General features: G+C 36.2%; 1 protein-coding gene across 1 annotated transcript in view; it reads left to right on the top strand.

The window, feature by feature from the left end:
- The first annotated feature begins 1,741 nt into the window (after positions 1 to 1,741).
- The window catches only part of Hdac9 (histone deacetylase 9), an 851,473-nt gene continuing 839,228 nt past the window's right edge, over positions 1,742 to 13,986 (top strand). Inside the window, exon 1 of the mRNA XM_069996136.1 lies at positions 1,742 to 1,811. The gene's annotated coding sequence lies outside the window, so the exon portion shown is untranslated. The remainder of the gene's footprint in view (positions 1,812 to 13,986) is intronic.

The following is a 13,986-nucleotide window of genomic DNA, read 5'->3' as shown; positions in this document are numbered from 1 at the left end:
AATATTCTTGTAAGATGTGGCAAGTAGTAGTGCTTAAGTATATCTTAGAGACAAAAATCAATCAGGCCAAGCAATGTATGTTGGTTAGGTGAAATATAAAAGACTGTGTGTTCTATCTCAGCTGAGGATGATTGCCATAGAAAATGTTTACTATGGCACAGTACAGAAACCAAAGGTACCAGTTTCTTATTACCCAAACTTGGTTAAATTTGTCCTCTGTCTTCTAACTGGAGAAAGAACTAGACAGTCTAGTGATGGAAACAGGAAGAGAGTTTGAGGAGCTTAGCCAATTGACTAGAGTGATTTTATGGGAAAACACACGTGGAGAGTGAATAGACACAGGAAAGCCTGACACTCTAATTTGGATTTTCCTAATATACCTGTCAAAGTGAAGTGAAATATTTGTTGAACTGGGAGTAGATGTGTCAGTATTTTGGTCACAGCTCTGCTACGAATTAATATTACAACTGGAAAGTGGTGTTTTGTGGCGATAATTTCTTCACATGTCAAAGCTGTAGATTTTTATATTCCTTTTAACCTTGCCTAAACTCCTTTTCTACCTATAAGACCATAAGTGTAATACTGCGAGAACATTTTGTCAAGTGTTGGTCAGTTCTTGAAATGTTTTCTGTGACCTTGGCAAGCTTGCCTTTTTTGCTATTGAGGAATATTTTCGGGGATAATCTATACGATGTTTGAACTAAAGAGTGTATCACCATTTTTATCTGATGATCAATGTCTAGAAGATGGTCATTGTGACAAGGATAATGATAATGGTGACTATCAAGAATTAGACATTTCTTAATGGCCACACAATTTGCCAGGTACAATATTCACAACAGGAGAGGATACTATTGCATCTGGTGAGTAGAAGCCAGAGCTGCTGAAATATCTCCCATAGTATTTAAGACAATATATGTATATGTGTGTTTGTGTGTGTGTGTGTGTGTGTGTGTGTGTGTGTGTGTTTATTTGTTTGTTTGTGCTGGTGCAAAGGCTTGACTAAGGGCCTCACACTCTCACTTGGCTTTTCTACTTAAGGGTGCTCTACCACATGTTCTACCATACCTCAGTTTCTAGCTTTTGGTGTTTAATTGAAGATTAGACCTTGTGGACTTTTCTGCCTGGGATGGCTTTGACCTTCAACCCTTAGATCTAAACCTCCTGTGTGGCTAGGATTGCAGGCATGAGCCACCGATGCCCAGTGCCTCTTTCTTATTCAATTAAAAAATATGTTCATCATGGAAGATGTTATGTCTTTCTTTCAGTTAAAGTTCAAACACAGTGAGTGTCAGAAACAAGAGGTAGCATTCTACTTTAGTTTCCAAAAGCCTGAGCCTCTTAAGGGAAAGGATTGTCCCCAAACACAAACTTTTTCTGTTAGGCTACATTGAGAAGGCTTCCTAGTTTCTTTACTTTTAGGATGAGCATATTTTCTGTCCTTTACCAGAAGTTGTAGTAGTGTATTTGGGTGGGGGTAGGCAGTGGGGAGGAAATAGGGGATTTAGAGATTTTCAAAAAGTTGAGGTATTATGCTTAAATGTAATATTTTTGGCAAAAATCTGTAGTCATAAGCAGTGTGGGTGAAATACAAAGTGTATATTTAGACTTTAGTGTTGCTCATACATATGCATTGTTTTTTAGATTAAGAATGAGAGCTTTTAGTTTTGCTTCTCTTTCTATCTTTCAAAAGCAATTTGATTTGCTCTTCTCTTGAGTGTGAGGGTGATTTGTAGAGCTTGCTTGCTGAGAGATTGAAGACTCCTTGTGGGAACTTGATGATGAAGGTTTATATCCTTGCTGGCAATAAGGTAGATTTGGGGCATCTTGAACTTAAAATGTAATAGAAAATATAGAGATATGAGAAAGATTAAATTGCACTTTGGAGAGGAAACTGTGGAGAACTCTACAAGGAAACTTGTGTTTTATTTATATTTCTGATCACTGATAAATCTCAATTTTGGAGTAAAGTTGGACATGTAAACATGCTTACTGGAGTACAAGTGTTGGGGAAAAGTTAATTTACATTATGTTATTGGAAACTTATGTTTTATGAATGGAAATGTAGTATAGGGACATTGGTAGTGCTCCTTTCTCTTTATATTAGTTTTTGCTGAAACTGCCTTTTAAATAATGCACTTCTAGATTTTACACTCTATGTTGGGTTTTATTTGCCTGCACAGATTAACCTATGCTCAGAATTGAGTTTTGTCCTGGAGACTCTAGATTGTGCTTCAGGTGCTTTGCTCCAGTAGCCAGCACACAAATCAAAGGCACTTCCCTGAGTGAAAAGGTGTTGCTTCTGTCAATTGTTAGATTTGATAAAGGGAAATAGGTGGAGCTTGTAGCTAATATAGCTGAGGCAAGGCAAATATCTTAAGAATATGGAAGTAGGGGACTGGGAATGTGGCTTAGTGGTAGAGTGCTTGCCTAGCATGTATGAAGCCCTGAGTTCGATTCCTCAGTACCACATAAGCAAAAAAAAAAAAAAAAAGCCAGAAATGGCACCATAGCTCAAGTGGTAGAGTGCTAGCCTTGAGAAAAAGAAGCTCAGGGACAGTGCTCAAGCCCTGAGTTCAAGCACCCTGAGTGGCAAAAAAAAAAAAAAGAAAAGAAAAGAAAGAAGGAAAGAATATGGAAGTAGGGATGGTCTCTAGGGGAGCTGATAGCAATCAACATGTGGAAACAACATTTTGAGTGAGTAGTACACAGGGATGTGCTCAATATGGCAGTCATGATAATGGAAAGAATGGATTCAGCTTTTCAATGTGAATCTCACAGCATTAATACAGATCTAAGGCTGGCTGTCTTATACTGATTCTGTCACTATTATTTTAAGAGGCACTCACTGAGCTTTGCAATTTATATTGAAGGAAAATGTTATTGTATTATTGAGAATATTTTTGATGTCTTGCAACATAAAAGATGAGAGGATGTTGAGGAAAAATGAAATTTTCTGTATCACATCAAATTTTGGTTTGAATTTCAGTTGTTTATGCTGCTTTTCATCGTTTTTTATGAAATGAAGGTATTCCTGTTTTTAGTATGCCAACTTCAGGACCTATAGTTTCAGCAGAACTTAAATATGTTATATTAATTACAGTACTGTAAACCCCCAAAGCATTCAATCATAATATTTTATTTGAGGTAGAGAGATAAGTTAATTCATTTTCACAAGCAGTTGAAAGATAATGCTGGAGACTTTATACACATTTGTCAGTGGAATGAACTCTAGATGTCAATGAGGTTAGTAGGTTGGAGAGAATTTCAATGTTATTGAGGGCAATACTCTTGTTGGGGGAGAAGAAACTGGGAAGTAATAGAACAGAATCTGAGTACTTGCACGATTGCAGGCCCAGCACTAAGCATGTAAGTGTCACAATGTCTCTTGAACCTTAGATTGTATTATTTTCCTTTTATAGGTGAGGAAATAGAGACAAAAAGCCATATTAAGTAGGAACTTAAAAAAAACAACTGCATTATGGTCCTTGGTTAGTATCTGGTTCAAGGCATTGACTTTAGTGGGTATGATGGTGCAGGCCTGTAGTCCTAGCTAGTCAAGTTGCTGAGGTGGGAGGGAAATCACTAGAGTCAACAAGTTCAATACCACCCTGAGTAACATAACAAGACTTAAACAGACAATCAAAGGGGAAGATGAGGTACTTTTTTTTGTGAGGAGAAAAGTTATCATTATTACTTGACTTAAATCCAAAAGTCTAAGGCTTTGAATTTATTCTTAAATATTCACAAATATTTCTGCTAGTTACTGCTATTTATTTATTTGCAGTGAAGGTTTTCACACTACTGTGAAAGTAGTTCCCATTACTGCATTTAAGTATTTCCTAGTGACCTTAAAGAGATATTGTGATGATGACAGGTTTGATACAGGGAATAATTATTTCATAATATATAGCCTAGTACCCGATTGCTCTGTAAGATAATTCTTACCTTTACTAGTTACTTTAAAATGAAATCTAGCCTGTTATCTTCATTCTAATTTTGCCTTGTTATTTGGTATTGGGAGAAGTCACAACCTCCTTTTAATCAGAGCTATTGTAATCAGAATGGCAAGAAAACATATCAGTTTAAAGTAAAAGGCTAAGTGTGATGTTTGTAGCTGATAACTCAATTTCATCTATGTGTATTTTAATTATAAATAAATATGCAACCCCCCAATTTAAAAAAATGTTTCATTCAAAAGTTCATTGGGAATAGAGTTGTGTAGAGTTTGGAACAATTTTCCATAGTAACAATGTTAGGTTTCCAGGCCAACCCACAAAAGCCTATTTAAACCATATTGTATAATTTCTGCTCTAAAATCATCTTAGGGCCCACACAACATATATAATAATATTTCTATTGGGAAAATGCATTTGGAGTGTAGCTTAGAATAGACAAGAGTTCTACTGTGGCTAGAAATGGACATTTTAAAATCTGTCTCCACTTGGCAATGATAATTAACATTTTCCCCTAAGATGCTACCTATGGTGCCTGTAACTTGACTTGGAGTGAAGACTAAGGTTGAAAGCCAAGACAGAGAGTGGCAAATCTTCCAAGTTTGTATATATGACTTAAAGTGCTTTTCAGTACAAGCACAACATTATTCAATTTGAATAAAATTATTCAATTTATTCTTTCCCATACGATATCTAGAATAACCAGTTTGAACTTGGTCTAGGTTATGCTTAGTTCTTGGAAATCTTTATATCAGGTCCACAGAAGCCACAAATAAATCTTTATATAATATGAATAATGAAGAATGTTCTCATAAATAGGAAAATATGGGGCTGAGAAGGTGGCTCAGTGGTAGAGTGCTTGCCTTGAATGCAGGAGGACTGGGTTCGATTCTTCAGCACCACATATGTAGAAAAAGCCGGAAGTGGATGTGCTAGCCTTGAGCTGAAGAGCTGAGGGACAGCGCCCTGGCCCAGAGTTCGGGCTAGAGTTTGGACTCCACGACCGACAAACAAAAAAAACAATAAATAGGAAAATATTTCTCTAAACACAGCAGATTTCCTTTTATAGAATCATTGGCCAAAACTCTGAGTTATCAGCCTATCCCAACAGATCATTGGTTACTGACAGATTGTTTAAAAAAAAGTGACTTAGTATCTAATTTTAGATGAGTCCTAATTCATCTTCTGGGGTAGGTAGAAGGCCACATTTTTAAAGCATGTTTTTAGCTGATTTACAGATCTGTTGCCAAAGGAAAAGGTAGAGTATATGTCCAGTGAATGTTACCTAAAGTGTCCACACTGTCTATCACTATGGAGCAATGGCTTGTGGCAGGTCAGAGTCTTCCCTGGCCTCTAGTTTCTATAAAATGTTCATGGAGTACCTACTTTGTTTTAGGCAATACTGTGTTTTAGGCATAGAGGATTACAGCGATGATGTTCAGTGGTCCTTCCCACCTTTCAAGTTTCTGTGTAATTTCAAAGGATAAGCTTAGACCTAGTAGAACTATGGAAGTTGGCCCATGAATGTTGTGCACAGGTAAGACCCTGATAGAGTAGCACTAGAGGAATTTCTTTGTCTCATTTTCTTTGAGAATCCAAGAGATTGATTTTGTCCCAATTGGCCTCCCCAGTTGTGGTTTGGTGTATAACTGGTCTATAGTGTGTTTATAATAAAGCAAAAGATTGGTTTATAATAGTCTTCCCCCCCCCCCCCCCGCCCCGTGTTGTCTAATTTTAGAATGAGTATACTAGTGGCTTCATAGAATTAGCTTAGTAGAACTAGTAGAATTCTGCTGGCTTCATAGTATTAGCTTAGCAGAATTCTTTCCCTTTTATTTCATAGTAAAATATTAGGGGGTGTTTCTGTAGTTTCCTCTTTAATGATCTGGAAGACTTTGGCAGTGAATTTCTTGGGTTCTGGGCTTTACTTTCTTGTTAAACTACTTTTACAGCTTCAATATTATTGCTTTTTTATAGATCTTTATAAGTGGTTTATATTTTCTTGGTTCAATTTTGGTAGGTCAAATCTAGAAATTTATGTTTCTTATAGATTTTAGAGTTTATTTGCATAGAAGTCTTCAAAGTTTTCATTCATGAGCCTTTGACTTTCATTGATATTTATTGTGATAGTCCTGTTTTCACCTTCTCATTCTGTTGATTTGGGTCTTTCCTCCTTTTGGTCAGCTTGGCTATGGGTTTATACATTTTGTTTATGTTTAAAAATAATAAACTTTTTTCTTTACCATAAAGAAAAACAAAATTGTTTTCTTTGGAAGAAAATGGATAGAACTGACTGTCATCATTTTGAGCAAGATTAACCTAAATAGGGATATAGGTGGACCCATTGCAACAATGAGATGTACAAGTCATTATGTCGAAAACAAACTTTCCAACTTTCCAACTTTCCTGTGGTGTGGGCGGGGGGGAAGGGGGGTAGGATTAGGTGGGGGGGCGGGGGGAGGATGGGAAGGGATGGGAAGGGGAAACAAAGGAGGAGGCTACAATGCTTGATAAGAAATGTACTCATTATCTTGCCCATGTAATTGTAACTCCTCTGTACAGTATTTTCACAATAAAATAAATTAAAATAAAGAAATTTGCTCATTACCTTGCTCATGTAATTGTAACCCCTCAGTATGGTTTTCACAATTAAAAACTTATTTTAAAAAATCCAAATACTTGTTGTTCTTGCTCATTTGTGGCATCTATGCCTAAAAGATAGCCATATACATAGACATAGGAAAACAAATATACATACATACATACATACATACATACATACATATACATATGTATGAGTGTGTGTATAAAGAAGAGAGAAAGACAATGATGTAGGATGAATACTGAAAAACATTCCAGGCATATATGTAGATGGCAGAAGAAATTACACTGAAAACTGTTGAACAATAAAAGACTAGAGGGTTGGAGAAAGAGAGCAATAGAGGGGGTTAATCTGACAATTATAGGTACGTGTAAAGTACCACAGTGAAATCTCTTTGTACAATTATTCTTAAAAATTATTCTTAGATAACTAGCAGCTGGGCACTGGTGGCTCACACCTGTAATCCTAGCTACTCAAGAGCCTGAGATCTGAGGATTACAGTTCAAAGCCAGTCCCCAGGAAGGAAAGTCTGTGAGACTCTGATCTCCAATAAACCACCAGAACACCTGAAGTGGCACCATGGCTCAATTGGTAGGGCACTACCCTTGAGCTGAAGAGCTGAGGGTCAGCGCCCAGGCCTAGAGTTCAAGCCCTACTACCAACAAAAACAAAAACAAAAGAAGATAGGTAAGTAATACTGGCTCTGTGAGTGGGCAGTACAGGTAAGAGTAGGGAAGGTCAATAGAGGTGGTGAAGAGAGATGAATATAGTTGAAGTTTTCTGAATGAGTATATGAAAATGGAACAATAATACCTGTTGGGATTGTTTCAAAAAGGCAGGAAGGTAGCAAGGGAAAGATATGAAGTAGCTGAGTTTTATGTGAGTACTTTATGAACAAATACATATGTCACAATGAAATCTCCTGTGCAACTAATATATGATAATATTTAGCTAAACTTAGAATGTTTTCTGTATGAAAAATCCCTAAGGAAGTATCTAGCATCTAATAATAAATTGCCGTGGATTTTGTTAAGGCTTAAAATCCACAAGTGAATGACAGTGTTGGGTCAGTTTTTACCTGCTGAATAGGGTACTTGTTTTGTCTGAGTCACACAGGCAAGACTTGGAGAGCTGTATATTCCTGTTTATGAGCCTTATCCTTTACTGCAAATCAAGGGTTTATTCCACTCCTGAACTTAATTAGCAGCTAAGAGCTTTGTGCTTTGTATTTTAAGGAAGCATGTGATTTGTTCATTAGTTCAAAAGCAGATTAATTATTATATCTTTAGTCACCATCTGTAAACACATCTATATTGGTGAGTGCTCTCCTGCTGAGTTACCTTGAAATGCCCTGTGGTGTTTTATTAGCTTTCAATTCTGTGTTTATTACAGTTGGCTGGAGGTTTTTCAATTTACTTTATTGGCCACAGAAAATCCAATCTTTCGGTGGAAACTAGTAGTTTCTGAGGGTGAGGGGTTTATTAGTTATGGCTATCAATTTGCTGTAAATATTTCTTCCCCAGCAGAATTGTGCTTTCTGTTTGGATTAAAATAGTAGTAATTCAATCATAAAATGAAGATTTTTAGTATCTACATATTATCTGGCACTAAAGAGAAACAATTGAGATTAAAATCTGAATAAAAAGTTGCTTTCTCGCCCATGTCATAAAGAGGGAAAGAATAACAATTATTGATGGACGTTGTATTAATTTTGGTCTTGGAACAACTCTCATTTTCTAAGTGATTCTCAGAACAGTTAAAGAACTGTTACAAGGTCAGTGGTACACCTCTGAGATGAATCAATATTGGTATGACTCATGACTTGGTGTTCTTCTTCACTAATGTCTTGTTGCCAGATAAATTATAGGAAACTCAGTTTAATTTTATAATAATAGCAACTAATTTTGGTGAAGTATGACCCATGTGATATTTTTAACATCAGAAAATTATTTGATCTTTATGTAAAACTTAAATTAACTGGCCACTCTATATCATTATTATTATTTACTCATAGAAACTTGCAGCCCTATTTCTTTTTTCTGTATATATTTTCATTGTAAAAATACTGTACAGAGGGATTACAGTTACATGAGTAAGGTAATGAGTCCATTTCCTATTGAGCATTGTTACCTCTTCCTTTGTTTTTCCATCCCTTCCCTCCCCATTTTCCAACTCCTCCCTCTCCCCACCCTGAAATTGTACAGTTTGTTTTCAACATCTTATTGTTACAATGGGTGAACTTGTATCCTTATTTCAGCATATTATTATTTCCCTTTACATCCTCAAATTAGAAAAATGTATATACAAGATGCAGGGCACCAGAATCAAATACAGTGAAAATAGGGGTTATACCATAGGGGAAGAACATAGGAAAAAAAACAAAAAAATCAAATAGTACATTATAAATATATTAAAAACAAAAAAAAAGATCACTTGTGTCTCTATCTTGGGGTTTATTTTTCTTAGCATCATCTTATATGGTCATATGTACATAGCTTTTGGGCATTTCTGCTTGCCCTAGATATATACTAGTTATTGCAAATAAGGGAAACCATGGGACCTATGTTTCTTTGGGCTTGGCTTACTTCCCTTAATATAATTTTTCCCAGTCTTTCCATTGCCTAACTAATGGGGCAGCGCCATTCTTTCTGATGGAGGCATAGAATTCCATTATACATACATATATATATATATGTATATATATACATATATATGTATATACATATGTATATACATATATGTATATGTATATACATATACATATATGTACATACATTTTCTTGATCCATTCATCTACTGAGGAGCATCTAGGTTGGTTTCATATCTTAGCTGTGGTAAATAATGCTGCGATAAACATAGTTGTACTGGTAGCTTTAGGATAGCCTTGTTTATGATTGTTTGGATAAATGCCCAAAACTGGGATTGCTGGGTCATAGAGGAACTCTATGTGGAGTCTTTTGAGGAACCTCCATACTGCTTTCCAAAGTAGTTGAATAAGTTTATACTCCCACCCCACCAACAATGCAGTAGGGTTCCCTTTTGGCCACATCCCCTCCAGCATGTGTTATTAGATTTCTTGATTATAGCCATTCTAACTGGGGTGAGGTGGAATTTCAATGTTGTCTTGATTTGCATTTCTTTTATGGATGGAGAAGTTGAGCATTTCTTCATGTGTTTATTGGCCATTCTTATTTCCTCTTCAGAGAAGTTCCTTTTTAATTCTTTAACCCACTTATTAATTGGGCAGTTGTTTCTTTGAGGATTTGTTGTTGGGGAACTTAATTTTTTGAGTATATTTTAGATATGAGACCCTTGTCTGCTGTATGGCTAGTAAAGATCTTTTTCCAGTCTGGAGGCTTTCTATTGCTCTTGCTAGCTATGTCCTTTACCATGCAGAAGCTCTGTAGTTTCATACAATCCCATTTGTCCAACCTTTCTTTGATTTGTAGTGTTTCTGGGTCTTTATTAAGAAAATTTTGGCCTGTTGCAGCCCTATTTCTGTGCCTCCTTTTTCTCTCCTTCACACTTTCAGGTACCAGGAACAAGCTGCTGACTTAGTCTGTTACTCCATTCTTTGCTTCTTGAGTTTGAAGTTTACCTGCTCAAGACTACTCACTGAAGATCTTATGTTGTCTCATTTTCAAGGGGTTCCGTAACTAATATGATAAAGAAGTAAGGATTACTTTGTTTCAAATTGTCAGTCAATTCATGGATTATTTCTTCCAGGTTATGTATGTATTTAGCATGAACCACTGGTGTCAATACTTAATACAAAATAGAAGCCAGAATTTCAGTCCGTATGCCAAGAAAATGAAGAGTTCCAAAATTATTTATTCTTACAAGGACCTGTCTGTGACTTTAACTATATTTTAAATTTCACTTAAAGCTTCATTATTTTTAATTAATATAATTGTTTCTCTCGGGCTGGGAAGGTGGCTCAGTGGTAGAGCGCTTGCCTTGCATGCATGAGGCCCTGGGTTCGATTCCTCAGCACCACATAAGAAAAAAGAAAAAAGCTGGAAGTGGCATTGTGGCTCAAGTGGTAGAGCGCTAGCCTTGAGCTGAAGAGCTGAGGGACAGTGCCCAGGCCAGGAGTTCAGGCCCACGATCGGACCCCAAAAAAAAAAAATTGTTTCTCTGATTTTTATATACTCCATAAATTTTGAGGGCAATTTGGTGTATTTAATAAAATACTCATTAAAATTTACTGCATGCTATAAGGTCTTTTAATAATTAATCAACTGTATTTTCACTTCTAGTAAAAGGTAACACTTTTGTAACTAAAAACCAAAACCCAACTCTTGAGTAATCAGAATATAGTGAGAGAAACTTGTTTTCAGTATTTAAGAACCTATTCTCTACCAAGATGGTGGCAGCCAGCAGCTTCTCAGTGGAACCACTTCAAGCCAGTACTGGCTACACTTGGCTGTAGGAAATTTATCTTTACTAAGAATCAACAGATAAATCAGAGATTGGTCTGGTAATTCACTAGGTATGAGAAAACTTGTTTTTTTAAATATAGTAACTCTAAGGAATCTAACTGGGGTCCCAGACTGTTTTAGGATTACTAAGCAGATTCTTCTGTTAGCTATAGTATAGATCAATGCATTTCATTTCTTTGTCCCTGGCTTTCTCATCTGTCAAGTAAAGCAATCTCTGAGATCTTTATTAACTTTGTTACTGGCTGGGAAGTCCCACAGCATATGAGGTTATTTCACAACTACTTCTGTGGACCTTAGCATAGCTGAGTGATCACAAAAACAATTTCAATGATATGCAAATCCTCGGAAGACAATGAATCTGAGAAGGCTGTCTCCAAGGTCTCTGAAGTCAGTAATAATGCCTTTAATGCACTTAGATTTGACTACAATCCAGGAGAGAATAGTCATATGGTTAAAGGTCATGTTTTACCTCAATGATAGGGGTTGTCAACTATTATGATAGCAACCTAGTATGTCTCTAATTGTACCATGTTTCTTGATCCCTTATAAATAATATATATATATATAGATATAGATATAGATATATATGATGATTCTTTTCCTTTCCTCTTCATTTTTGCTTTTCTTCTTTCCTCCCTACTTCCCTTGTTACCTTCTTTCCCTTTCTTTCCTCTTTGGCATTTGCACAGGTTGAGATAGGACTTTTGGGAGATATTTTCAAAATGATATGGTTATATTACTTCATCTGAATTTCTAGAGCTTATTTTTTATGTTCTTTTCAATAAGTGAGAATACAAGTTTCCTTATCCTTCAAGTTGATCAAATAGAGTGCATGATGCAGTTACTGGAGCAAGAAAACTGAGATTTAAATCCTATGCCCTCTTTTTATTTACAATTTCTATGACACCTGGAGAGAATACTGAATACATTTCTTTATATCTGAAATGTATTTTGTATAATTCTTATTGAATACTTATGATTTCTTTAACATTGAAATTATATTGGAAGGTATTTTTTAAACTGCAGATACTGTATAAAAAACTTCTTCACCTGCCTTGCCTATTTGTTTTCTCTCTTCTCCCTGTAATTCCAGAGTTGTTATAACATACATTACATTTCTGTCACTCTTGACATTAAGTTCATTGAGGGAAGTATCTTGTTTTATTCACCTGTGTGTGTGTGTGTGTGTGTGTGAGAGAGAGAGAGAGAGAGAGAGAGAGAGAGAGAGAGAGAGAGAGAGAGAGAGAGAGAGAGAGAGAGAGAGAGAGAGAGAGAGAATGTGATGTGGGGTGGGGGGAGAGGGATTGTGGAGGAGAGAAACCTGAGACTTCAACTCAGAGCCTGGATGCTGTCCCTGAGCTTATTTTGTTCAAGGCTAGCATTCTACAACTTGAGCACAGCTCCACTGTAGCTTTTTTATTGTCGTTAGAGATAAGAGTCTCACAGACTTTCATGCTTGAGCAGGTTTTGAACTATGATTGTCAGTTCTCAGCCTCCTGAGTAGCTAGGATTATGGGTGTGAGCCACTGGCATCTGGTCTTATTTTCCTTTTAAACTCCAATTAATAACCTATTTAGTGAATAGGCATTTAGTAAGATTTTACTGTACAATGTATTTGAAGGCATGGACACATAATTTAATCACTTTTATTAAATATAATTTATCTTTACTATAAATTATAATTCACTTCAATTTACTACTGTCTCCTGTTTTTCATAAAATGTTAAGATGTACAAGAGGAAAATGGAACATTCTACTATAATATTCAGTTATTTAAAATTTTCTATTTATTCATTTTTGTATATTGTTATTTTTAACTTGTGAAGTCTTGCAAGGCATTGGTTGTCCTGCCAATTATTCATGCTTTTTATTTTGTTATTCTGCTGATACTGAATTCAGAGCCTTGTACTTGTTCATCTTGCTTGTTAGGCTGGTGCTGTACCAGGTGAGCTAAATTCTAGTCTAGCTTCTTGCTGGTTATTTGGAGATGGTGTCTTCTGTTCTGCCTGGCTTCAAACTGCAATCCTCTGGATCTCAGCCTGAGTAACTAGGATTGTAGTCATAAGCCACCAGCACCTGGCTCTTAAGCAGTTGATTGATCTGGCAGATACTTTCTCTGTAAACAGTTTCTGAACCACTTGAGGCGCAAAATGGATGCAATTCTTGCTGTCATGAGACATGTGGCCAGTGGAGGAGAAGGCAATGAAAGGAAATACAAATGAGTATGTTATTGGATATTGAGGCTTAAGACGAGATTTGCATGGGAAACAATATTATCACCCATTCTAGATTGGAGATATTTAAATTCCTTGAGCAAGTAGTGTTTCATCTAAGAGAAAGCTCTTCTTAAGGGTGAACAAAACCAAACCAGATCAAAACAAAACTGATGAGGAATAGATCAGACATATTGTATGGTGTATATCAACCCTGAGTTTGGAAGGGCCTTGTGGTGGCAGAGAACTCAAGATCAGCCTGAGGGTTAGTGGTACAATGAGTGATAATGCTGCTCCTAATGTCCACTTTGTCACATGTTCTATGTACTTACTAATTGCTTTGCTTGTTGCCCTTTTCTCTAACATACGTATTATTTTTGATAAAAGCTTTATTGGGAATTAAGTTCTGTTTTATACACTGTACTCACTGAAATCACACAACTCAGTGGTCTTCAGTGCAAATCACAGAGGTTTTGCTTAACCATCTCCACAGTCGATTTTAGATTTCTCTTTTATTGTTTTGGTGCCAGTACTGGAGCTTTCATTCAGGGCCTCTTACTTCTACTTACCTTTTTCTATTTATGGCTGGAACTCTATTACTTGATCTACTATTTCTGGCTGTTTGCTGGTTAATTGGAGATAAGAGTCTCATTGATTTTTCTTAGAGTCATGAATTTCAAATTTCAGCCTCCAGAGTAGCTAGCATTATAGGCATGAGCTACCATCACCCAGCTAGAATACGTTTATAATCTAGGTCACTCTATTTCTAAACC

This window comes from Dipodomys merriami, unplaced genomic scaffold (assembly GCF_024711535.1).
Source record: "Dipodomys merriami isolate MVZ:Mamm:240054 unplaced genomic scaffold, mDipMer1.0.p SCAF_5, whole genome shotgun sequence".
Taxonomy (NCBI): Eukaryota; Metazoa; Chordata; class Mammalia; order Rodentia; family Heteromyidae; genus Dipodomys; species Dipodomys merriami.
Note: the sequence above shows the minus strand (reverse complement) of the source record. Positions and strands in the feature narration are given on the sequence as shown.